The sequence below is a fragment of the Scyliorhinus canicula genome, chromosome 8, assembly GCF_902713615.1.
Source record: "Scyliorhinus canicula chromosome 8, sScyCan1.1, whole genome shotgun sequence".
NCBI classification, from domain to species: Eukaryota; Metazoa; Chordata; class Chondrichthyes; order Carcharhiniformes; family Scyliorhinidae; genus Scyliorhinus; species Scyliorhinus canicula.
Genome location: NC_052153.1, coordinates 173115910 through 173141489, shown reverse-complemented (window position 1 = coordinate 173141489; position 25580 = coordinate 173115910). Strand labels below are relative to the sequence as shown.

The following is a 25580-nucleotide window of genomic DNA, read 5'->3' as shown; positions in this document are numbered from 1 at the left end:
GTCACTTGTATGTAGTTCAGTTCTCACTGCAGTATGGAGGTGTAGTGATGACAATTGATCAGTTCATTGCGGTTTCTGTTGCTTTGCAGAGGTCTTTGTGTATTTAACGCCGCCGTATTTACTGAAGGCTGAATTAGTGCAGCTTATTCAACATTGGACCTCCTTATCTTCTTGAGAGAGGTGGCTACCGAGATGTGTGAAATGCTTCCCACATTCCAGGGACTCTCCTGCAACACTACTGGAGTAGTACCGGATAATTGGAGGGAGGCGAATGTTGTTCCCCTGTTCATGTAAGGGAATAGGGAAATCCCTGAGAATTACAGACCAGTCAGTCTTACGTCTTTGGTGAGCAAAATACTGGAAAAAATTCTGAGAGATAGTAGACGGGTTCTCCAATAATGGGACTATGTCCCCATGCCCTTGAAAAACACGTGCGAATTACTCTGGACTTACCTGGAGAATGTCCAGGGTGATTCTCCATTTTCAGGGGGATAGCAGGGCCCCGGAGTAGTCCTCGCAGTTCCGGCTGTTGATATGGGGCCCTGCACTTCCGGTCGGAGGTCCGCGCATGCGCACAGCGGCGGCCTGCGTCGGCCGCTCTGCAAGACATGGCCGACACACACTGTGGACCGGCACCAAGAAGATAGCTCCCCCCCCCCCCCCCCCCCCCCCCAGATCATGCCTGTGGATCGGTGGCCCATGATCAGTAGCCAGGCCATCCTGGTGGCCCACCCCCCATGAATTATCCCACCCGCCCCTCACCAGGGCGGCCGCGGACTGAGTCCGCAGCCGCCACACTGAGTTGCCGCTGGGTGGAACCATGAGAGAACCACGCCGGCGGGAACTCAGCCAGCTGCTCTTGAAGAATCGCCACGGGACCCTATTTCAATGGTCTACGACTGGCCTCGCGTCGACCGTGCGCACCCGATTGGGGGCGATTCTCCAGGAACTGGAGAATCGCGGGAGCGGTGTCGGACTTGATCTCGGGTTTGACGGCCATTCTCCGGCCACACGCCGATCGCGATTGTGGCGCGGTGCTCAGAGAATCCCGCCCAGGATTTATGATTATTTAGAGAAACATAGTTTGATTAAAGATAGTCAGCATGGCTTTGTGAGGGACAGGTAATGCCTCAGAAGCCTCAGTGAATTCTTTGAAGATGTGACGAGACACATTGTTGAAGGTCGGGCAGTGGATGTGGTGTATATGGATTTCAGTAAGGCATTTGATAAGGTTGCCCATGGTAGGCTCATTCAGAAAGTCAGGGGACGTGGGATACAGGGAAATTTAGCTGTCTGGTGTTGCACGTTTTACTTGAGTGTAATACGCGTTTATTGGAGTGTATTAACACGCCTCCGTTTAAAGGCCGTGTGCTTAACACTGCTAGGCTCTGTATGTGTAAATTTCAGCTCGGGAGTCGCCAGGTGTCGTATAAACACCTCACAAATATTCCAAGGTCAGGTTCAAAGTAATAAAACTATACACCGATTAGTAAGTTCCAACGATCAATATTTATTATACAAATATAATAAATACGCATGCACACGCTAAAGACTAATACCTATTTCTACTATTAAACGACTAAATACTTATCTAAGTGGAAACCAGCAAGGTCAGGGGACAAGGCCTTTGGTCCTTTCTTAGCTGCACCTTCTGTTCGTTCTTAGAAGAGTACTGTATAAGTTCACGTAGCGAGCGTCGTTTTGGAACTTACTGAACGATGGCTGGTGCTCAACGGCTGGTGATGGAAGGCAGGATCAACGGCTGGAGTCGGAGTCAGGATACAACAGCAGATCTGGGTCGAAGTCAAAACAGCAGTCCAAGCCGGAGCACAAAAACAGACAGGACCATGTGTGGGGGTCTATCTTTATAGTGGTCCCCAATGTCCGTGCCTTTTCGGGGCGGGCTTTACCTTCCATGCATTGATTGGATCAATTCCCAATCGATGTCTCACTAATTCCCCAATCTGAGGGTCCCTTCTCGATGGGTGGGGCGGTCTCTAGGGTCTTTTGAGATGGATACTTCTGGTGCCGTTTTGTCTGGGCCTTCACTTAAAGTATCTATTCAAAACCAAATGTTGCTATTGTGTGTGCCCAGATCTGGATTGCCTCATTAATATGCAAAGCGTTTTGCTATTAACACCTTTGGTTGAGATCTTCCACCTGGCCAGAAACTAGTTTTGCTGCGTGCAAAATGCTAATCAGTCTTTGCAGACTGCTTGTCTTGGCTAAACTGCTTTCTCCCTGCAGTCTTAGCAGTTCTCCATTTTGTTAGCCCAGTGTCCATCTTAGGTGGCTACACTGGATACAGAATTGGCTGGCCGAAAGAAGACTGCGAGTGGTAGTGGGTGAAAAGTAAATCGCATGGCGGTCGTTGACCAGTGGTATCCTGCAGGGATCTGTTCTGGGACCTCTGCACTTTGTGGTTTTTATAAATTACTTGGATGAGGAAGTCGAAGGGTAGATTAGTAGGTTGCTGATGACACAAAGGTTGGTGGAGTTGTAGGTAGTGTCGAGGGCTGTTGCAGGCTACAACAGGCCATTGACAGGATGCAGAGCTGGGCTGAGAAGTGGCAGATAGAGTTCAACCTAGATAAATGTGATGTGATTCATTTTGGAAGGTTTAATTTGAATGCTGAATACAGGGTTAAAGGCAGGATTCTTGGAAGTGTGGAGGGACAGAGGGATCTTGGGGTCCCCACGTACATAGATCCCTCAAAGTTGCCACCCAGGTTGATAGGTTTGTTAAGAAGGCATATGATTTATTGGCTTTCATTAACAGGGGGATTGAGTTTCAGAGCCGCAAGGTTTTGCTGCAGCTTTATAAACCCCTGGTTAGACCACACTTGGAATATTGTGTCCAGTTCTGGTCACCTCATTGTAGGAAGGTTGTGGATGCTTTGGAGAGGGTGCAGAGGACATTTACCAGGATGCTGCCTGGACTGGAAGGCATGTCTTATGAAGAAAGATTGAGGGTGCTAGGACTTTTTTCACTGGAACGAAGAAGGAAGAGAGGTGACATGATAGAGGTATACAAGGTGATGAGAGGCATGGATAGAGTGGATAACCAGAGACATTTCCCCAGAGCAGAAATGGCTGTCATGAGGGGACATAATTTTAAGGTGATTAGAGGCAGGATTAGGGGAGATGTCAGAGGCCGGTTCTTTACACAGAGTGGTGGATGCATGGAATGCGCTGCCCGCAGAGGCGGTGGAGTCAGAGTCATTAGGGACATTTAAGCGACTCTTGGACAGGCACATGGACAGTAGTAAATTGAAGGGGTGTAGGTTAGGTTGATCTTGGATTAGGATAAACGGTTGGCACAATATCGTGGGCCGAAGGGCCTGTACTGTGCTATCTATGTAACATTTTTGGAAGGTGAAATATTTGGCTTACCAGATGTGGGTTGGTGTATGTGTTTTATTTTGGAAAAATTTTTGGATGCAAAATTGGAAAGATCAAGAATGGTTTGCAAATCTACAGCAGAGTAGCAACAACACTGCAGTCATCCACAAACTGTAGATCATGTTTATCAGTTTACTTTTGGGATGGAGACGTTGAAGATTGAAGAGATTGTTTAATACTGACACCAGAGGGCAGTTGATTTTTGATAGTCATTGTTGGATAGATTGTAAATCGTGTGGGGGTGATCACTCAACTTTGCTGGACCTCAGTCCAAATTGGACGGTGGCTGTGACAGGTCTTTTCTTTTGGTCAAATAAAATGTGTTCAATGGAAAAATCTGCAAGACAGCTGTGACATTGTTTTTTGTAATGTAGTGCAAGAAAAATAAAATCCTTACAGCACAGAAGGAGGCCATTCAGCCAATCGGCCCCCTCCTCTGTCCTGTCCTTGTAACCCTATCCAACGTTTGGACACGAAGGAGAAATTTAGAATGGCCAATCCATCTAACCTGCACATTATTGGACTGTGGGAGACAACCGGAGCACCCGGAGGAAACCCATGCTGACATGGGGAGAACATGCAAACTCTAGACAGACAGTCACCCGAAGCTGGAATTGAACCCGGGTCCCTGCGCTGTGAGTCAGCAGCGCTAGCCACTGTGCCACCATACCACCCCTTGGGCAACATCAAGAAGAGAGGAACAGTAACTGAATAGCAACAAGACACAGAAGCTGAGATGGGTGTGTGGAGCAATCAGAAAGGACAAAAATCAGGAACTGGGTCAGAGAAGATGGTATAAACATCACCAAAAGTAGCGAAGAAGAGATTGAAATGGTGTGGTCAACTGTTGCTAGAGAGAAAGGAAATCTGGTCACATAGTTAATGGAGATGGGAGTGCTAAGGAGCAGCAGAAGAGGAAGGCCTAAGACCAGATTGAAAGATGCTGTCTCAAGAGACTTCAGCACAACGGGATTGGAAGAGGAATGAGTAAATGACAGGAGGAGACAGAGGAGGATGATCAACCATCCTTGTAGCGACCTCAAGTAAAATAGAAGAAGGCAAAAGATGAAGAAGAATGGAATTGGCAATAATGTTGCCAGGAGTGGGAAAAATCTAACTCTGAGGAAAAAGTGGCCAGTCTTTGGCTGTCTTCTGTGGAACAGAGAAGGTTGAGGGGAAGTTTGATTGATATATATATAAGATTATGAGAGACCTAGTTAAAGTGGATAGAAATGACCTATTTCCTTAGCAGAGAGGTCAATAACTGGGGGCATAGATTCAAGTTAATAACTAGATGAAATAGTGGGAATTGAAATGAGGGACCCGACATGTTTGACCATAAGCAACCTACGCAGGTTTGCATGTCATACTCCCCATACTCCCCGCATGACAAGTGCCTGATCAAGGAGAGGGGGGGGGGGGGGGGGGGGGGGGTTCTGCTGAGAGATATTCCCACCCTCACTTGCTGATGACCCCTCCTGTATCCACCTTTTCTACGATGCCCACCCTGCAAAGCCCCTCTCACCATTTTTCAGCTGAGTCCAGGGCAAAGTTCCGGGCCTTGGTGATTGCCTATCCTGCAGTAGACATCAGTGGCGCTACTACACAAAGGAGCAGCCAGCCTCTGATTTGTAGGCACCTCTTGGCGGGCTGGACTTCTACTCTGGGAAAAAGGTTTTCCAGTGACCACTTAAGTGGCACGTAATACCACAGGTCTTCCCAGGAAGAGGCCGCACTAGGCTCTTGCCAGCTCTCTTGCTGGTGGCCGAGACCTCTGTCGTAACCATAAAATTTCCCCCTCGTATGTCTCTCGTTGATAGATATTACCTGATTATGCAAATGCAGGTCAATGCTCCTGCCTTTTAAACTGCCTGGTCATTCATTTTCCTCCCTAAGTTCACGGTCGACAAACAAATATTTGTCACTTCCACAAACTAAACTGCTCAGTGAAGGATTAAAAGATCACGCTTCTGTATAAGTTAAGATTGGCTGATATTTTTTTCTCTTTGCTTCTAAAAAAAGAAAATCACCTTCTCGGAGATCTGTCAAAAAGTCATGTGTGCTGTAAATTTAGAAATTTGTTAAACCAGAAAATTGATCAGGAATTCAGAATCTATCCCTGAATTTTATTTTTCAAATTAATCAAAAGTAATCTTGAGGAGCTTCCAGATGATAAGAGATGTATGGCACAGCAGGGTTTTCTTTTTATAATAAAAGGAGCGACTTCTAACAAAGGCATTGGGTTGTGAATTCTGTGTTTCATTTCAGGATGTGAAGTAAGATGGGACTAAGTGGCTTTCACTGTATTGTAGGTTCCAAAACAGTGGGGGAGGTTAGTGAATAAGGCTGGTCATATGGCGTAAGGAGAGTGCTGCAGAAGTGTAACTCAGTCAATCCATCACAAAGCTCTACTGCAACCATGATATAATACCGCACTGGGTGGTATATTGTACCATTCTCAATACACTTTCCATTTATATTTTTTAATGTTATTTAAACTGCTCTACCCATTATTGCTGGCATGCAACTGTGCACTGTACCCAAAGTCACAGCCAGCATGAAGATCACTTGTTCAGAAACATTCCTTTGTTGATCGTATGTGTGGCACATAGCGAATTAAAAGCAAAGAATTCAGCTTCTTCGATGCTTTATTTGGCGCGCCATTGCTTGTGATGGTAAACAAAAAAAACACGCAGCAGCTTTGTGTGCAATGTGCACAGACCATTGCAGTGTGTAATGGAGCCAATGGGTCAGATTTGGCCAGAGGGCGGTCCAGTTCATTGACACATTGTTCATGTCTGTTTAAGCTTTAAAATATATTGCACACCGCTGCTGACAGGCGCAACAAGGCATCCGGGACTTTGGTTGACAAGGCAGCAAAGGATGTACTTCTAGAGATCTAACGATCCATAAAGAATGAAATGAAAAAATGAAAATCACTTATTGTCACGAGTAGGCTTCAATGAAGTTACTGTGAAAAGCCCCTAGTCGGCACATTCCGGCGCCTGTTCGGGGAGGCTAGTACGGGAATTGAACCATGCTGCTGGCCTGCCCAGTTTGCTAAACCAGCTAAACCAGAACAAAGTGTCAATGAACTGGACCGCCCTCTGGCCAAATCTGACCCATTGGCTCCATTACACACTGCAATGGTCTGTGCACATTGCACACAAAAGCAGAGGAAGAACTGGGCAGAAGAGTGAATTAGGGGGATGAATTAAACGTCAAATCAAGTATTGAAAGAGAAATAAAGAGGGGGAAAGGAAGATTGGGTTAAAAGAGAGAGAGAAAATAACAAGGGAATGAAAATGCCTCAAGGCGCTGAGGACCCGTGTTTGATCCGGGCCCCGTGTCACTGTCCGCATGGAGTTTGCACATTCTCCCCGTGCCTGCGTGGGTCTCACCCCCCACAAACCCAAGGACATGCAGAGTAGGTGGATTGGCCACGCTAAATTGCCCTTAATTGGAAAAAAGATATGGGTACTCTAAATTTATTTAAAAAACTAGAAAAAACAAGGGACTGAGAGGAAAAGTTAACAAAAATGTAAAATTTTAAACGTTTAAAATCTGCTAAAACAACTCACAATCTGGAGGAATGCGACTCCGCACTGACAGTAGTTCATTTTCTGGGCAAGTAAGGTTGTTTGACAGCCATTAACAATGACTGTGTTGTGCTAATTTCTTGGCTTAACGTTCTGTGGTGAGTTTAATGGGCAATTAATCTACAACTGCAGCAATTTCATGAAAGTCACAGGGAGGTAAAGTGTGCAATCGGGCTGGTTGTGTGAAGTTAATGGAAGAAATAGACCAACAACTTGGCAGCAACTTGAAATTCCCTCTCACTATAAGTTACTCACCGATTTGTGCATATTTCTTTCAGAAACATCCGGCCTGACAAGTAAGATAAGCACGGTTAATGTGATGGTCAGCATCCGTCGCATTGTTGCATATCAGGCACGGTATACACGCTGCCAGACACTGTGGTGTCATGGATCCTAGCGTGCTTTGTGCTGTATAATGCCTTCTGATAATCCCGTTGTGTACCCAGAGCTTTTAAGATCAAAAATGAATGACTGAAATCCCTATAGTATCCCTCAGTGCCTAAATAAGTCTCCTGGAACCAGAGGTTAAATACTGAAGTCCTTCTTCTTAAAGTTGTCAGTTGATAGTTGTAACAAACAGTTTTGTATTAAGCCAGCTAATTGTCTGTCTCTTGGTAATTTCTTTTGCTCATTCATTATCAAAGCCATGTCTTGCTTCAGTTACTTTCCTATCTGCCGTGTTTGCCAAGGCACAGTACTTCCCCCTGGAAAGGATAACAGGAAGCGCTGGAACTACTCAGTCGGTCTGGCAGTATCTGAAGAAGAACCATATTGGACTCAAAACGTTAAGTCTGTTTCTCTCTCCACGGAGGCTGCCAGGCCCGATTTGTCTTTTGGACGTGATGTCAATCAGAGATTTCCTTCCTTTTTAGGTGGATGTAAAACACCCATTGCAATAGTGGGATGCTGAATTTGCCCTAAAGCACCTTTGGGACATCCTGAGGTTGTGAAAGGTGCTAGACAAACGCATGTCTTTTTTTATTCCAACATATTGAATTTGAAACCCTTGACTACAGACAACTCGTGGCCTTGTCCCATTCTACCTCTGCTATCTCCCCAGCTTTCTTCCCAGTACTCTGATGCCCTCTGACTCTGCCCTTTTTTCGCAACCTTCCCTTTGCCCCGCAATTGGCGACAGGCCCTTTGACGTCTTCAATGCCAGAGCCTGTAACTCGCTGAATAAGCTCCTGCATCCATCCAGCTTTTCTTCTCACCTTTTAAAAACCTTGCCAAAATTCCTCTTTTTGGCCAAACTGCCGTCAGCCTCTCTTAACCTCCCGCGGTTCAGCATCTGTTTCTCAATTGATGTTGAACACCATGGATTATTTCCAAAGAACAAAGAACAAAGAAAAGTACAGCACAGGAACAGGCCCTTCGGCCCTCCAAGCCCGTGCCGACCATGCTGCCCGACTAAACTACAATCTTCTACACTTCCTGGGTCCTTATCCCTCTATTCCCATCCTATTCATCTACTTGTCAAGATGCCTCTTAAATGTCACTATCGTCCCTGTTTCCACCACCTCCTCTGGCAGCGAGTTCCAGGCACCCACTACCCTCTGTGTAAACTAACTTGCCTCGTACACCTACTCTAAATCTTGCCCCTCACACCTTAAACCTATGCCCCCTAGTAATTGACCCCTCTACCCTGGGGAAAAGCCTGACTATCCACTCTGTCTATGCCCCTCATAATTTTGTAGACCTCTATCAGGTCGCGCCTCAACCTCTGTCGTTCCAGTGAGAACAAACCGAGTTTATTCAACCGCTCTCATAGCTAATGCCCTCCATACCAGGAAACATCCTGGTAAATCTCTGTTGCACCCTCTCTAAAGCCTCCACAACCTTCTGGTAGTGTGGTGACCAGAACTGAACACTATACTCCAAGTGTGGCTGAACTAAGGTTCTATACAGCTGCAACATGACTTGCCAATTCTTATACTCAATGCCCCAGCCAATGAAAGCAAGCATGCCGTATGCCTTCTTGACAACCTTCTCCACCTATGTTGCCCCTTTCAGTGGACCTGTTCACATAGATCTCTCTGACTTTCAATACTCTTGAGGGTTCTACCATTCACTGTATATTCCCTACCTGCATTAGACCTTCCAAAATGCATTACCTCACATTTGTCCAGATTAAACTCCATCTGCCATCTCTCCGCCCAAGTCTCCAAACGATCTAAATCCTGCTGTATCCTCTGACAGTCCTCATCGCTATCTGCAATTTCACCAACCTTCGTGTCATCTGCAAACTTACTAATCAGACCAGTTACATTTTCCTCCAAATTATTTATATATACTACGAACAGCAATGGTCCCAGCACTGATCCCTGCGGAACACCACTAGTCACAGCCCTCCAATTAGAAAAGCACCCTTTCATTGCTAATCTCTGCCTTCTATGACCTAGCCAGTTCTGCATCCACCTTGCCAACTCACACCTGATCCCGTGTGACTTCGCCTTTTGCACCAGTGTACCATGAGGGACCTTGTCAAAGGCCTTACTGAAGTCCATAAAGCCAACATCCACTGCCCTACCTGCATCAATCATCATTGTGACCTCTTCGAAAAACGCTATCAAGTTAGTGAGACACGACCTCCCCTTCACAAAACCATGCTGCCTCTCGCTAATACGTCCATTTGCTTCCAAATGGGAGTAGATCCTGTCTCGAAGAATTCTCTCCAGTAATTTCCCTAAAATTTCCACTTTAATAAGATGGAAAAATTGCAATCTTCCATTGGTATGACTCAATTAAAAGTATGCCATTTGAAGAACTTCAGCTTTCATTTTGATTGTTTGAAGATCCACATCATTCGTGTACAAATATGGCAAGAAATCAGACACTTATATTTCAGGCAAAAATGTCCAAACTAACTTCACATGTTTTTGAAGCAAATACTGCAGCTACTATGCATTAGTGTTATGATCTCGAGGGAGACCATTAATTTTTTAAGAGATGTTCAAACTCACAGTTATTAACTGAAAGAACTATGTCACAATGATTCACATTTGAAACAAGAACATCTACCACACAATAATTAAACAAAGCAAGCACTGCCATTTTAATACTATCTTTTGTCAACCCACACTCTTGAATCCAAAAATCTTGACAAACAACTTCCCAAGCTGCTTTTAATTCCAGCAAGTTCACGAGGGCTCTCTTACTTCTCCTTGGGTGTGACAAGGTGTACCACAGCTCTTCTGAATTTACTTTGCCTCTCCAGTGTCCCAGTCTGGGACTTTGACATCCAGAGCTCTCTGTCGTCAAGGATCCCATAATCCTTCACTGCCGCTACTAGGTGGATCTGACAACTTTTAATTTAGAACATAGAACATAGAATGATACAGCGCAATACAGGCCCTTCGGCCCTCGATGTTGCACCGACATGGAAAAAAAAAACTAAAGGCCATCTAACCTACACTATGCCCTTATCATCCATATGCTTATCCAATAAACTTTTAAATGCCCTCAATGTTGGCGAGTTCACTACTGTTGCAGGTAGGGCATTCCACGGCCTCACCACTCTTTGCGTAAAAAACCCACCTCTGACCTCTGTCCTATATCTATTACCCCTCAATTTAAGGCTATGTCCCCTCGTGCTAGCCACCTCCATCCGCGGGAGAAGGCTCTCGCTGTCCACCCTATCCAACCCTCTGATCATTTTGTATGCCTCTATTAAGTCACCTCTTAACCTTCTTCTCTCTAACGAAAGCAACCTCAAGTCCATCAGCCTTTCCTCATAAGATTTTCCCTCCATACCAGGCAACATCCTGGTAAATCTCCTCTGCACCCGTTCCAAAGCTTCCACGTCCTTCCTATAATGAGGCGACCAGAACTGTACGCAATACTCCAAATGCGGCCGTACTAGAGTTTTGTACAACTGCAACATGACCTCATGGCTCCGGAACTCAATCCCTCTACCAATAAAGGCCAACACACCATAGGCCTTCTTCACAACCCTATCAACCTGGGTGGCAACTTTCAGGGATTTATGTACATGGACACCGAGATCCCTCTGCTCATCCACACTACCAAGAATTTTACCATTAGCCAAATATTCCGCATTCCTGTTATTCTTTCCAAAGTGAATCACCTCACACTTCTCCACATTAAACTCCATTTGCCACCTCTCAGCCCAGCTCTGCAGCTTATCTATGTCCCTCTGTAACCTGCAACATCCTTCCGCACTGTCTACAACTCCACCGACTTTAGTGTCGTCTGCAAATTTACTCACCCATCCTTCTGCGCCCTCCTCTAGGTCATTTATAAAAATGACAAACAGCAACGGCCCCAGAACAGATCCTTGTGGTACGCCACTCGTAACTGAACTCCATTCTGAACATTTCCCATCAACTACCACTCTCTGTCTTCTTTCAACTAGCCAATTTCTGATCCACATCTCTAAATCACCCTCAATCCCCAGCCTCCGTATTTTCTGCAATAGCCGACCGCGGGGAACCTTATCAAACGCTTTACTGAAATCCATATACACCACATCAACTGCTCTACCCTCGTCTACCTGTTCAGTCACCTTCTTAAAGAACTCTATAAGGTTTGTGAGGCATGACCTACCCTTCACAAAACCATGCTGACTATCCCTAATCATATTATTCCTATCTAGATGATTATAAATCGTATCTTTTATAATCCTCTCCAAGACTTTACCCACCACAGACGTTAGGCTCACCGGCCTATAGTTACCGGGGTTATCTCTACTCCCCTTCTTAAACAAAGGGACCACATTTGCTGTCCTCAAGTCCTCTGGCACTATTCCTGTAGCCAATGATGACCTAAAAATCAAAGCCAAAGACTCAGCAATCTCTTCCCTGGCTTCCCAGAGAATCCTAGGATAAATCCCATCAGGCCCCGGGGACTTATCTATTTTCACCTTGTCCAGAATTGCCAACACTTCTTCCCTACGCACCTCAATGCCATCTATTCTAATAGCCTGGGTCTCAGCATTCTCCTCCACAATATTATCTTTTTCCTGAGTGAATACCGACGAAAAGTATTCATTTAGTATCTTGCTTATCTCCTCAGCCTCCACACACAACTTCCCACCACTGTCCTTGACTGGCCCTACTCTTACCCTAGTCATTCTTTTATTCCTGACATACCTATAGAAAGCTTTTGGTTTTCCTTGATCCTACCTGCCAAAGACTTCTCATATCCCCTCCTTGCTCATCTTAGCTCTCTCTTTAGATCCTTCCTCGCTTCTTTGTAACTATCAAGCGCCCCAACTGAAACTTCACGCCTCATCTTCACATAGGCCTCCTTCTTCCTCTTAACAAGAGATTCCACTTCTTTGGTAAACCACGGTTCCCTCGCTCGACCCCTTCCTCCCTGCCTGACTGGTACGTACTTATCAAGAACATGCAATAGCTGTTCCTTGAACAAGCTCCACATATCCAGTGTGCCCAACCCTTGCAGCTTACTTCTCCAACCTACACATCCTAAGTCATGTCTAATGGCATCATAATTGCCCTTCCCCCAGCTATAACTCTTGCCCTGCGGGGTATACATATCCCTTTCCATCACTAACGTAAAGGTCACCGAATTGTGGTCACTGTTTCCAAAGTGCTCACCTACCTCCAGATCTAACACTTGGCCTGGTTCATTACCCAAAACCAAATCCAATGTGGCCTCGCCTCTTGTTGGCCTGTCAACATATTGTGTCAGGAAACCCTCCTGCACACATTGTACAAAGAACGACCCATCTAATGTACTCGAACTATATATTTTCCAGTCAATATTTGGAAAGTTAAAGTCTCCCATAACAACTACCCTGTTACTTTCGCTCTTTTCCAGAATCATTTTCGCCATCCTTTCCTCTACATCCCTCGAACTATTAGGTGGCCTATAGAAAACTCCCAACAGGGTGACCTCTCCTTTCCTGTTTCTAACCTCAGCCCATACTACCTCGGAAGAAGAGTCCCCATCTAGCATCCTTTCCGCCACCGTAATACTGTCCTTGACTAGCAGCGCCACACCTCCCCCTCTTTTGCCCCCTTTTCTGAGCTTACTAAAACACCTAAACCCCGGAACCGGCAACAACCATTCCTGTCCCTGCTCTATCCATGTCTCTGAAATGGCCACAACATCGAAGTCCCAGGTACCAACCCATGCTGCCAGTTCCCCTACCTTATTTCGTATACTCCTGACATTGAAGTAGACACACTTCAAACCACCTACCTGAACACTGGCTCCCTCCTGCGAAGTCAAATCTGTGCTCCTGACCTCTATACTCTCAATCTCCCGTACCCCAAAACTACAATCCAGGTTCCCATGCCCCTGCTGAATTAGTTTAAACCCCCCCCAAAGAGCACTAACAAATCTCCCCCCCAGGATATTGGTGCCCCTCAGGTTCAGATGTAGACCATCCTGTCTATAGAGGTCCCACCTTCCCCAGAAAGAGCCCCAGTTATCCAGAAATCTGAATCCCTCCCGTCTGCACCATCCCTGTAGCCACGTGTTTAATTGCTCTCTCTCCCTATTCCTCATCTCACTATCACGTGGCACGGGCAACAACCCAGAGATAACAACTCTGTTTGTTCTCGCTCATTCTCATGAACTTGGACATTTTATCTTGAGAATGGGCCCCACTTACATTTCCCGATAATTGACCCCAGATCAGAAAGACTACTGCTTCCTAATTGATTCTTCGCTCCTTTTTCTGTCTTCCAGCAGGTACACCACTGCCTTCTCACAATTTTCCAAGCTGTCTAACTTTTCCCTGTGGAAAATAAACACAGGTACGTTTTTAAAAATAGACTAAATCCCTGCAATCTATCCCCATGGCAGCCTGGTATGGCAACTGCTCGGCCCAAGACCGCAATAAGCTTCAGAGAGTCGTGAACACAGCCCAGTCCATCACACAAACCTGCCTCCCATCCATTGACTCTATCTACACCTTCCGCTGTCTTGGGAAAGCGGGCAGCATAATCACAGAACCCTCTCACCTATCTTACTCACTATTCCAACTTCCCTCATCGGGCAGGAGATACAAAAGTCTGAGAACACACATGGACAGACTCAAAAACAGCTTCTTCCCTGCTGTTACCAGACTCCTAAATGACCCTCTTATGGACTGGCCTGATTCATACTACATTCCTGTATGCTTCACCCGATGCCGGTGTCTAGGTATTTACATTGTATACCTTATTTTGCCCTATTGTGTATTTTCTTTTCTTTTCATGTACTAAATGATCTGTTTGAGCTGCTCACAGCAAAATACTTTTCACTGTACCTCGGTACACGTGACAATAAACAAATCCAATCCAATGACAACACGGCATAACTGGGATGTCCCAGATGGAGATTTCAACAAATTAGTTTCAATTTTAAACTAGTCCTTTGATCAGAAAGTATATGTGTACTTTAAGGAAACCCCTTTCTCCTTTCACTTCTTTCTTCGATCTGGAGCTTACATGAATAATACCGTGATGGAGAGAACTGCCGACATCTCAACACTACCAAGAAACAGAGGAAAAGACTGCTGCTTTCATACTTCTGACTCTAATCCCTTTAAGCAGACATGGGTTATCCTTTGAATTGTAAATGCAGGTTTTTTTTGCACTTTACTTACATTTAAAAATTCAATTCCCAAAACTAAAAGTTACATCTTTTCAACATATGAATCATAAAATTACATATTCATAACATGAACACCAACCCACAAGCAGCAGTGATTCGAATGACCTATTCATCAGTATTCTTTCGCAAGGTAAGAATATTAAAGCCTTTGTTCTTCCTTTGCTGCGAGATCTTAAATATTCCTCAGCACAAGAAGACGGTCCCTTGGTTGAACAGATCCTCCAAAGGACATTACCTTTTGACACTGGGACAATCTCTTGGCATTTCACTGGAGTGTCAAGCTCATTTTTCTGCTCAAGCTGAAGAGGAGCTTGAATGCGTAATATTCTGAGGCAGAGACATGAGTGCTCCCAACTGACACAAATTGACAAGAAGCATATCCAAAATGCTGTTAAACTAAACTTTTTCCAGCCAAGTTAAAGTGTAGTGCCTCCTTCCTGGAAACAAGACTCGTGCACCCAAGACAATCATATTGAAAGGTGCTCCGAATGCACCAGGAAACACTTTATTTTCAGCCCGTGCTACAAGGGAAGTTTTGTACATTATATTCTAAACATTAACAGACAGTTGTATTTCATGGGAGGCACTGGTTAGTACTGCTGCCTCACAGCGCCAGGGTTCTGGGTGCAATGCCAACCTTGGGTGACTGTGTGGAGTTTGCACAATGTCTCATGTCTGTGTGAGATTCCTCTGGTGCTCCAGGTTTCCTCCCACAGTTCAATGAAGCACACGTTAGGTTAGATTGGCCATGCTAAATTGCCGTTTTGTGTTCAAAGGTTGTCTTAATTGCCCAAACGTTAGGTCGGGTTATAGTGTTACAGGGATAGAGCGGGGGAGTGGGCCCAGATAGGGTGCACTTTCAGAGGGTCAGTGTAGACTCAATGAGCCGAATAGCCTCCTTCTCTACTGTAGAGACTCTATGATCTATTTTTAATGATTCTGTCAGATTAGTTTGTTTAGAACAACAATGATTTGCATTTATGTAGTGCCTTTTATGTCATAAAACGTATCAAGTTGCTTCATTGGATCAAACACAACTTCACACTAAACCATGAGAACATGAAACGGTACAGACCACCCAGCATTGACCTAGGCATTGGAAACAACAATAGCGAACCCAGCCCTGTTGACCCTGCAGAATCTTCCTTACTAACCTCTGGGGGCTTGTGCCACAATTAGGAGAGCACAAGTGCCATGCAGTGACCATCTTCAACAAGAGGGGAGCTAACCGTTGTCCCTTGACATTCTACGGCATTACCACTGCTGGATCATCCACTATCAATATCCTCCGGTTTACCATTGACCATAAACTGAACTGGATTAACCACATAAATACTGTAAATGCAGGAGTAGGTCAAGTCTTGGAATCCTGTGGTGAGTAATTCACCTTCCAAACTCACAGCCACTACCATCTAGAAGGACAAGGGGAACAGATACCTGGGAAGACCACCTCCTAAAATTACCCCTGCAGTTTCCCACCACCCTGACTTGGAAATATATCATCATTCCTTCACTGTCACTGATTAAAACCCTGGAATTTTGTCCCGAATATTACTGTGGGTGTACCCACACCTCAGCAACTTCAGTGCTTCAACAAGGCACTGGCTTCACGAAGGCAGCTCAACCTCATATTTTGAAGGACAACATAGGATGGGCAATAAAGGTTGGCCCAGCCAGCAATGCCCACATGCTGTAACACATTTTCAAAAATTAGAATGGATGACCAAAAGCTTGAACAAAGAGGTAAACTTTAAAGAGCATTTGAAAAGAGGAACCAGAGGTCGGGAGCTCAGGCCCTAGGCGGCTGAAGGCATGGCCACCAATGATGCAGGGCTAAAGAAAGTAGGGAAGACACAAGAGGCGAGAATTGGAGGAGTGCAGGGATCACAGATTTGCAGGGTTAGAGGAAACTGTAGATGTCTGGAGGTGTGAGGCCATCAATGGCAGTGCACTCCCGCCCGTGGGTTTGCCAGCGCATGGGGTGGCTACAATGGGAAATCCCATTGGCCTGTGGCAGAAACGGAGACTCCTGTTGCCAGCGATGGCGCGCTGCCGAGAAACACGCGGCTAGGGAGGCGGAGAATTCATCCCAGCATTTCGAGCCTGTTGAATCTTCTTCAGAGCCTCACAGTTTTCCGACCTGATACAGGAAGAGTGAAAACCGCTTGCTTCTACAGCAAGCTATTTTTATTGCTGCTGCAATAATAGTTTAGCTGCCGATACTGCGAACAGGAAGCTCATTTGTGACCGAAACGTGATTGAAATGAAATGAAAAATGAAAATCGCTTATTGTCACAAGTAGGCTTCAATTAAGTTACTGTGAAAAGCCCCTAGTCGCCACATTCCGGCGCCTGTCCGGGGAGGCTGGTACGAGGCTGATTACACAGTGAAATATGTCATATTTTGAGTTCTTTTTTTCAACCAGATGGTTGGAACTGGATTCGAAGGACTTCTTGCTGATACAAGGGCAAATGTCATTTTGAAAAAGAAAGAGCATTGAAAGTCTGAGATGTAGAAATAAACAATGCGCATCCTTTCCTTCCTAATATCTCGGAGGTTTTTTTGAAATGAGTGGCTGAGCTGCAGGGGGATAGCCATTTGTAAGCACCGTATGAAAATCAGTCCTCTTAATCGCTTGGGATGGCAACTCATTGAGTTTATGATGCATAAAATAAATTCTTGCCCCGAGGGAACCATTCAAGAATTCACTCATCACTCTGTTTCTTGATATTTTATTGTTGGTCCCAGCTGAAATCTGTTGCTGAGACTGCTGCCTCGGTGCTGTAATGGTCTCTGTATGCTGAATTCTACACGGAATGATACAATGCAGAAAAAGACCAGTTGTTTAGCCGCTGTTTCTGGGTTGGCTCCTTTGAAAGCACTATTCAAATTAGTCCCACTTTCCTCCTCTTCCCTCTCAGCTCCTTCATATCCATTTTTCGTCGAATCTTATTGTTTAATATGCTTGCGCCATGCTTTCTGAGAGTGCCCTCCAGATCATAACTGCCTGCATGAAGAGAAATTCTCATTTCACCACTGGTTCCATAAGACCATAATACCATAAGACATTGGAGTAGAATTAGGCCACTTGGCCCATTGAGTCTCCTCCGCCATTCAATCATGGCTAAGATTTTCTCACCCCCATTCTTCTGCCTTCTCCCCATAACCCCTGATCCCCCGATTAATCAAGAACCTACCTATCTCTGTCTTGAAGACACTCAGTGATTGGCCTCCATCGCCTTCTGCGGCAAAGAGTTCCACAGATTCACCCCCCTCTGGTTGAAGAAATTCCTCCTCATCTCTGTTTTGAAGGCTCTTTTGACAATCACCTTAAATCGATGGCTTCTGAGTGCTGACCCTTCTTCCATCCGAAATGGTTTATTTATTTTGTCAAAACACTTCATGGTTTGGAAAATGTTTGCGAATTCCAGTTCCTGTGGTAGACCAATTGTTTCCACCTGCAGCATAATAACAGGTACAGGCTGCAGCCAGGATCCCCAGTGAAGCGAGTGAGCTTGGGGAAAATGTCTCTGCGGACTGAAAAGGGAGTGAAGTCAGCCGAGGTCTCACATGAACTGAGGAGGATAAAGTCGCAGGTGCAAAGAAAGGCAAAAATGACTTCCATTTATAGGAAGTAATTCACAGCCATTACAGCGCTCTTGAAGTGCAGTTACTGCAGCAATGCAGCACGGCAATGCCCCACAAACGGCGACAAGACCTACTTTAATGTGTTAGTCTGCTTTAATGGTGTTGATGGAACATAAATGCTGAGGGAATTTTCCTGCTCTTCTCAAGTATTGTGCCATGTAATCTTGCATTCCCACATGTGAGGACAGGGAGGCTTCAGTTTAGTGCCTCCTAAAGATGACACCTCCAACAGTGAGGTTTCTCCCTCAATGTTGCATTAGAGTGTCAGTTTAAATCATGCCTCTGGAGTTGTGTGAGTTCAGAAAGCAGAGTCAGAGAGGAGAGAAGAGAGTTATGAGACATGCATGCCAGAGTGGTTAATAGATCCGTAGAATGTTGCAGCACAGCCATTTGGCCCTTTATGGTGGTACTGGTGCTAACCTTCCATATTTTGATTTGATTTGATTTATTATTGTCAATTAGTATACAGTGAAAAGTATTGTTTCTTGCATGCCACACAGACAACGCATACACTGCGTAGGGAAAGAAGGAGAGACTGCAGAATTTAATGTTACAGTAATAGCTTGGATGTAGAGAAAATATTAACTTAATACGAGGTAGGTCCTTTCAAAATTCTGATGGCAGCAGGGAAGAAGCTGTTCTTGAGTTGGTTGGCACGTGACCTCAAACTTTTGTCTCTTTTTCCTGACGGAAGAAGGTGGAAGAGAGTATGTCCAGGGTGCGTGGGGTCCTTAATTATGCTGGTTGCCTTTCCGAGGAAGCGGGAATTGTAGACAGAGTCAATGGATGGGAGGCTTCTTTGCGTGTTGAATTGGGCTACATTCACGGCCTTTTGTAGTTTCCTGCGGTCTTGGGTAGAGCAGGAACCATACCGAGCTGTGATACAGCCAGGAAGAATGCTTTCTATGGTGGATCTGTAAAGGTCGTAGCTGACATGCCAAGTTTCCCTAGTCTGCTGAGAAAGTAGAGTCGTTTGTGTGTTTTCTTAACTAGAGTGTCTGCATGGGGGGGACCAGGACAGGTTGTTGGTGATCTGGACACCTAAATATTGAAGTTGTCGACTCTTTCTACTTCATTTCCATTGATATGGACAGGGGCATGTTCTCCACTCCACTTCCTGAAGTCCATGACAATATCCTTCATTTTGTTGACATTGAGGGAGAGATTATTGTCGTCACACCAGTTCACCAGTTTCTCTATCTTATTCCTGTACTCTGTCTCGTCATTGCTTGAAATCCAACCCACTACAGTGGTGTCATCAGCAAATTTGAAAATCGAGTTGGAGGGGATTTTGGCCACATAGTCACAGGTTTATAAGGAGTATAGTAGGGGTCTGAGGGCACAGCCTTGTGGGGCACTGGTGTTCAGAATGATCATGGAGGAGGTGTCTTTGCCTCTCCTTACTGATTGTGGCCTGTGGGTTAGGAAGTTCAGGATCTAGTCGCAGAGGGAGGAGCCGAGGCCCAGGCCATAGAGTTTGGAGATGTGTTTCATCGGAATAATGGTGTTGAACGCTGAGCTGTAGTCAATAAATAGGAGTCTGATATAGGTGTCTTTGTTATATAGATGTTCCAGAGTTGAGTGCAGGGCCAGGGAGATGGCATCTACTGTGGAACTGTTGCAGCGGTAGGTGAACTGTAGTCGATCAAGGCAATCTGGGAGGCTGGAGTTGATACATGCCATGACATCTTTCGAAGAACTTCATAATTTTGACTTTTGGGTTATGGGGATAGGGTGGAACTGAGGGCTTAATGTGGGTCAGTGCAGACTCAATGGGCCGAATGGCCTCCTTCTGCACTGTATGTTCTATGTTCTATAATGATGGATGTCAGAGCCACTGGATGATAGTCATTAAGACACACTGCTTGGCTTTTCTTTGGTACAGCGATGATGGTGATGATGGATATGAATGTCCTTCTGATTCTCTTCATCTAACTCAGGGGTGGGCAAACTATGGCCCCCCAGGCCGCATGCGGCCCGCCAAAGGTCTTTATGCGGCCCACCAAGATCAAGTCATAAAAAAAAAATTTAAAAAAATTTTTTTTTTTTTTAATTTTAAGGTTAATGGGGGTGGGGGGGCTGTTGGGTTACTGGTATAGGGTGGATATGTTGACTTGAGTAGGGTGATCATTGCTCGGCACAACATGTGTTTCATGTGAAGTTTCTACTTTAAAATATTAATTAATAAAAATTAATTGCTTTTTTTTTCTTTAAAAACCTTTTATTTTGGCTATTTTAAATATTAATTATTTTACTTAATATACTATGCGGCCCTTTAAAATTGTGAATTTCTGAATGTGGCCCTTGCACGGAAAAGTTTGCCCACCCCTGATCTAACTCAATCAGCATATCCTTTGATTCCTTTTCCCCCTCATATACACACCTACGTTAGTCACCTCAACTACAATTTATGGTAGTGAGCTGCCTATTCCAACATTCTCTGGGTGAAGAAGATTTGACATTTTTTAAATTTGTCCTTGAGATGTGGGCGTCGCTGGCTGGACCAGCATTTGTTGCCCATCCGTAATTTCCCTTGAGCTGAGTGGCTTGCTGGGCCATTTCGGAAGGGGGCAGTTCAGAATCAATTGCACCGCTGTGTGGGGCTGCAGTCACATGCAGGCCAGACAGGGTAAGGATGGCAGAACTCCAGCCCTGATGGATATGAGTGAGCCAGATGGACTTTGACGACAAACGTCACGGTCATCATTATACTTTTAACTCCACCTTTGTATTGGATTCAAATTTCACCTTTTGCCGTGGTGGAAGCAGGGGCCCTAGAGCATTACTCTGGATCGCTGGCTAACTAGTCGAGTGATAAAACCACTGCCACCTCCACCACCTACGGGCATTGATGACTATTTATTGTCCTTAGTTTTCATCTTGCCCCTACATCTTATTTTCTTTCTTTGTTGAATTATTTAATATCAGGCAGTTAGTGATGTAGATGTTACAATTACCTGAATGTCCCTTGGATAAAAAGTGGCCACGATTGCCATGCTTAACTATCTGCAGTGCCCGCCTATCAAAAAGCCTGCTGGCATTTGCTGCCGGGATTCATGTGTGGATAATGGACTTGGACAAATTCTGGAAGGCATTTATTGTGCCCCAGGAGCATTCATCAACTCCTTCATAAAATGACAAGCAAAAAACAACCACAATTCTGGAAATGTGCACAAAGCAATTAAGAAGAAAACAGTCCAAGATTCTTGGTACATAAGTTATTATAATGAGCCAGACAGCCTCCTTACACATAATGTAAAGCTTTGTAGAATGTACAACACAGAAACATAGAACATAGAACATAGAACACTACAGCGCAGTACGGGCCCTTCGGCCCTCGATGTTGCGCCGACCTGTGAAACCATCTGAAGCCTATCTGACCTACACTATTCCATTTTCATCCATATGTCTATCCAGTGACCACTTAAATGCCCTTAAAGTTGGCGAGTCTACTACTGTTGCAGGCAGGGCGTTCCACACTCCTACTACTCTCTGAGTAAAGAAACTGCCTCTGATATCTGTCCTATATCTATCACCCCTCAATTTGAAATGGGCCATACAACCCAGTTGGTGCATATAATCTACATGAGCGTATTTCCACCCTGTTCCATCGTACCCTATCTGAGCCTACTTCTGCTCTCTTTCATGTACTGATCTAGCTTCATGTTCAGTGTTCTTGTTATGGGATTGTAGGAAATTTAGCAAGGAGGCAGGAGTAAGAGAAGGAGGTTAAGGATGAACATACACCAGCTACTTATGCAAAGAGGTAGCTAATAGTTGTAACAGACTGTATGGGAAGCAGAAGAGCGGAGCAGAATGCTGTGAACTATATAAGAGTCGCTTTCATCAGAATGTGTGAATGCAGCAACATTTGATGATATTGAGTCACTTGGACGATTACACAGCGTAAGAACATTATCGGTGGCACCTGGGAATAACCTGCCTGCTTGCTATACTTGACAGGAAATATATGGAGAGGAAAATGTCTGAATAAGTGAAGGAAGAAATGTAAATAGTGGAGAGATAGAAGATTCTCCTCAGTTGCTGCCAGTGTTGGTGATTATATTTTTTGGGCCCAGTGATTTTGTTTTGGTACAGTGCCCATTGTCATCAGTACTCGCAAACAACAACCTGGATTTATCGCTGGCTGGGGGCACATTCTCACCACTATAGAAAACAAATGAACTACATTGTACCAATAATTGAATGTTCTTTCCATAACCAACAACAATGAATTTAACAGAGTAAAAGTGAAGTGTCCAAATTTGCTTCAAAGGAACACTGCCAAACAGCAAAGGAGGTACAGGGTTACCAAAAGTTTAGTTGAAGCAATAGGTTTTAAGCAGCATCTAAAAGGAGGAGAGAGAAGGAGAGGCACGGAGATTTGGATTGGATTGGATTTGTTTATTGTCACGTGCACTGAGGTACAGTGAAAAGTATTTTTCTGCGAGCAGCTCGACAGATCATTATGAAAAATGAAATTAAATGAAAATCGCTTATTGTCACAAGTAGGCTTCAAATGAAGTTACTGTGAAAAGCCCCTAGTCGCCACATTCCGGTGCCTGTTCGGGGAGGCTGTTACGGGAATCGAACCGTGCTGCTGGCCTGCTTCGTCTGTTTTCAAAGCCAGCGATTTAGCCCTGTACTAAACATTAAGTACATGAAAAGAAAAGGAAATAAAAGAAAATATATAATAGGGCAACACAAGGTACACAATGTAACTACATAAGTACCGGCATCGGGTGAAGCACACAGGGTATAGTGTTAATGAGGTAAGTCCATAAGAGGGTCATTTAGGAGTCTGGTAACAGCGGGGAAGAAGCTGTTTTTGAGTCTGTTCGTGTGTGTTCTCAGACTTTTGTATCTCCTGTCCAATGGAAGAGTGAGTAAGCCGGGTGGGAGGGGTCTTTGATCATGCTGCCCACTTTCCCGAAGCAGCGGGAGGTGCAGATGGAGTCAATGGATGGGAGGAAGGTTTGTGTGATAGACTGGGCTGTGTTCACGACTCTCTGAAGTTTCTTGTGGTCCTGGGCCGAGCAGTTGCTATACCAGGCTGTGATGCAGCCAGATTGGATGCTTTTGATGGTGCATCTGTAAAAGTTGGTAAGAGTTAATGTGGACATGCCAAATTTCCTTTGTTTCCTGAGGAAGTATAAGCGCTGTTGTGCTTTCTTGGTGGTAGCGTCGACGTGGGTGGACCAGGACAGATTGTTGGTGACGTGTACCCCTAGGAATTTGAAACTGCTAACCATCTCCACCTCGGCCCCGAGGGATGTGCACAGTACTTTGCTTCCTGAAATCAATGACCAGCTCTTTAGTTTTTCTGGCATTGAGGGAGAGATTGTTGTCGCAGCACCACTCTACGAGGTTCTGTATCTCTCTCCTGTATTCTGACTCGTTGTTATTTGAGATCCGGCCCACTATGGTCGTATGGTCAGCAAATTTGTAGATAGAGTTGGAACCAAATTTTGCCATTGAGTCGTGTGTGTACAGGGAGTAGAGTAGGGGGCTAAGTACGCAGCCTTGCGGGGCACCGGTATTGAGGACTATTGTGGAGAAGGTGTTATTGTTTATTCTTACTGATTGTCGTCTGTGGGTCAGAAAGTCAAGGATCCAGTTGCCGAGTGAGGAGCCAGGTCCGAGGGTTTGGAGCTTTGATATGAGCTTGGCTGGGATTATGGTGTTGAAGGTGGTGCTGCAGTCAATAAATAGGAGTCTGACATAGTAGTCCTTGTTGTTGTGATGCTCTAGGGATGAGTGTAAGAACAAAGTACAAAGAAAAAATACAGCACAGGAACAAGCCCTTCGGCCCTCCAAGCCTGCGCCAATCCCGATCCTCTATGTAAAACTGTCGTCTATTTCCTCAGGGTCTGTATCCCTCTTTTCCCTGCCCATTCATGTATCTGTCTAGATACATCTTAAATGACACTATCGTGGCCGCCTCTACCACCTCTGCCGGCAATGCTTTTCAGGCACCCACCACCCTCTGCGTAAAGAACTTTCCTTAAACTTTTCCCCTCTCAGCTTGGACTTGTGACCCCTAGTAATTGTGTCCCCCACTCTGGGAAAAAGCTTCTTGCTATCCACCTGTCTATACCTCTCATGATTTTGTAGACCTCAATGAGGACCCCCTCAACCTCCGTCTTTTTAATGAAAATAATCCTAATCTATTCAACCTCTCTTCATAGCTCGTGCTCTCCATACCAGGCAACATCCTGGTGAACCTCCTCTGCACCTTCTCCAAAGCATCCACATCCTATTGGTAATGTGGCGACCAGAACTGTACGCAGTATTCCAAATGTGGCCGAACCAAATTCTTATACAACTGTAACATGATCTGCAAACTCTTGTACTCAATACCCCTTCCGATGAAGGAAAGCATGCCGTATGCCTTCTTGACCACTCTATCGACCTGCGCAGCCACCTTCAGGGGACAATAGACCTGAACACCCAGATCTCTCTGTACATCAATTTCCCCCAGGGCTTTTTCATTTACCGTATAGTTCGCTCTTGAATTGGATCTTCCAAAATGCATCAACTCGCATTTGCCCGGATTGAACTCCATCTGCCATTTCTCCGCCCAACTCTCCAATCTATCTATATTCTGCTGTATTCTCTGACAGCCCCCTTCACTATCTGCTACTCCACCAATCTGCAAACTTTTCACCTGCAAACTTGCTAATCAGACCACCTATATCTTCCTACAGATCATTTATGTATATCACAAACAATAGTGGTCCGATCACGGATCCCGTGGAACACCACTGGTCACCCTTCTCCATTTTGAGAAACTCTCTTCCACTACTACTCTCTGTCTCCTGTTGTCCAACCAGTTGTTTATCCATCTAGCTCGTACACCCTGGACCCCATGAGACTTCACTTTCTCCATCAGCCGACCATGAGGAACCTTATCAAATGCCTGACTGAAGTACATGTATATGACATCTACTGCCCTTCCCTCATCAATCAACTTTGTCACTTCCTCAAAGAATTCTATTAAGTTGGTAAGACATGACCTTCCCTGCAAAAAACCATGTTGCCTATAACTGATAAGCCCATTTTCTTCCAAATGGGAATAGATCCTATCCCTCAGTATCTTCTCCAGCAGCTTCCCTACCACTGACATCAGGCTCACCGGTCTATAATTACCTGGATTATCCCTGCTACCCTTCTTAAACAAGGGGATAGCATTAGCAATTCTCCAGTCCTCCGGTACCTCACCCGTGTTCAAGGATGCTGCAAAGATATCTGTTCAGGCCCCAGCTATTTCCTCTCTCACTTCCCTCAGTAACCTGGGATAGATCCAATCCAGACCTGGGGCCTTGTCCACCTTAATGCCTTTTA

At 45.1% G+C, this 25580-nt stretch overlaps 1 protein-coding gene across 16 annotated transcripts in view; it reads left to right on the top strand.

The window, feature by feature from the left end:
- tenm3 (teneurin transmembrane protein 3) overlaps positions 1 to 25580 on the top strand; it is a 4148867-nt gene that overhangs the window by 1259284 nt on the left and 2864003 nt on the right. The gene's annotated exons all lie outside the window — the stretch shown is intronic.